Here is a 1,993-nt window from a genome sequence, read left to right as displayed (position 1 = left end):
TATCTTCCCAAAGTCACATAATTATTTAATGCCACAGAATTCAAACCTACTTTTTCACAATGGATTTGCCACCAGAACACAGGTTGTCATAAAGACAACCACTAAATTTAAGTCAAAATAGGAAAGTAGAAAACTCAGTATCACCATCACTGGACATTTGGATTAGGGCAAGTCTACCACCACTGGCCATCTGATCTACAAATGTGAGACCAACAACAGAATCATAGAAAAATTCGAGAAGGAGGCTGCTGAGATAGGAAAGGGCTCCTGCAAGTATGCCTGGATTTGGGATCTACTGAAAGCTGAACATGAACCGGTTATCACCACTGATAGCTCCCTGCAGAAATTTGAAACCCGCAAGTAGTATGTGACCATAATTGTTGCCGTGGGACACAGAGACTTTATCAAAAACATGATTACAAGCACATCTCAGGCTGACTGTGCTGTCCTGATTGTTGCTGCTGGGGTTGGTGAATTTGAAGCAAGTATCTCCAAAAATGGACAGACCTGTGAGCATGGATGTGAAACAACCAATTGTTGGTGTTAACAAAATGGATTTCACTGAGCCACCCTATAGCCAGAAGAGATACGCAGAAATCATTAAGGAAGTCAGAATCCACATTAAGTAATTGGCTACAACCCCGACACAGCAGCATTTGTGTCAGTTTCTGGTTGGAATGGTGACAACATGCTGGAACCAAGTACAAAACATGCTTTGGTTCACGGGATGGAAAGTCAAGATAGCAATGCCAGTGAAACCATGCTACTTGCTTGAAGCTTTAGATTGCATGCTGCCACTAACTCATCCAACTGACAAGCCCCTCCAGGATGTCTACAGAATTGGTGATATTGGTATTGTCCCTGTGTCCCTATGGAGACTGGTGTTCCCAAACCTGGCATAATGATTTTATCTTTGCTCTAGTCAATGTTACAACGGAAGTAAAGTCTGTTGAAATGAATCATACAACTTGAGTAAAGCTCTTCCTAGGGACAACGTGGGCTTCAATGTCAAGAATATGTCTGTCAAAGGTGTTCACCAAGGACCATGGCTGGTGACAGCCAAAATGACCCATCAAGCAGCTGGCTTCACAGCTCAGGTGATTATCCTGAACCATCCCAGACAAATCAGTCCTGGCTATGCACCTGTGCTGGATTGTCACACAGCTCATGTTGTTTGCAAGTTTGCTGAGCTGAAGAAGATTGATTGTCATTCTTGGAAGAAGCAGGAAGATCACACCGAATTCTTGAAATTTGTTGATGCTGCCATTGTTGGCATGGTTCCTGGCAAGCCCGTGTGTGTCGACAGCTTCTTCTTCCTCTGGGCCTTTCTGCTGTTTGTGACATGAGACAGACGGCTGCTGTGGGTATCATCAAAGCAGTGGATAAGAAGGCAGCTGGAGCGGGCAAAGTCACCAAGTTTGCCCAGAAAGCTCAGAAGGCTAAATGAATATTATCCCCAATACCTGCCACCCCAGTCTTAATCAGCATTGGAAGAACGGTCTCAGAACTGTTTGTCACTATTGGTCACTTAAGTTTAATAGTAAAAAAAATTAAAAAGTGGTTACTGATAATGCACTGTGAACCCTCCAGAAGGAAAGGAAAATATTTTCTGGACCTTTTGTTTTGTGTGTGGCAGTTTTAAATTATTAGTTTTTAAAATTAGTATTTTTAATGGAAATGACAAACAATCTGTCACAGAATTTCAAGACCCATTGAAGCAAAGTTTAAGAAGAAACCTGTGTCATCTTTGGGTCAACCCTGAATTTTTATAGTACTACTTAGTTAGCTTAAAGACTTAAGACTTGCTTATAATCTATTTCTGGCATTCCATCTGCTGAAACCAAAATTTGATAATTGTGTATTAACATTATTTTCTGGGTGGGGATTTTGGTTTACTTTCACCTAGTTTAAGAGGAAGAATCATCTATGTTTTTTAGGACATAATGAAAAACTATGGGAGGAGGTCTGTTGGCTGCACCACTTCATAGGTTGG

General features: G+C 41.3%; 1 pseudogene; it reads left to right on the top strand.

Annotated features, from left to right (window-relative positions):
• Positions 1–374: 374 nt before the first annotated feature.
• LOC109436587 (elongation factor 1-alpha 1) lies at positions 375–1,464 on the top strand (annotated as a pseudogene).
• The last annotated feature ends 529 nt before the right edge of the window (positions 1,465–1,993 follow it).

The sequence above is a fragment of the Rhinolophus sinicus genome, linkage group LG06 (genome assembly GCF_036562045.2).
Source record: "Rhinolophus sinicus isolate RSC01 linkage group LG06, ASM3656204v1, whole genome shotgun sequence".
Lineage (NCBI taxonomy): Eukaryota > Metazoa > Chordata > Mammalia > Chiroptera > Rhinolophidae > Rhinolophus > Rhinolophus sinicus.
This window is presented reverse-complemented; position numbering and strand designations above follow the sequence as displayed.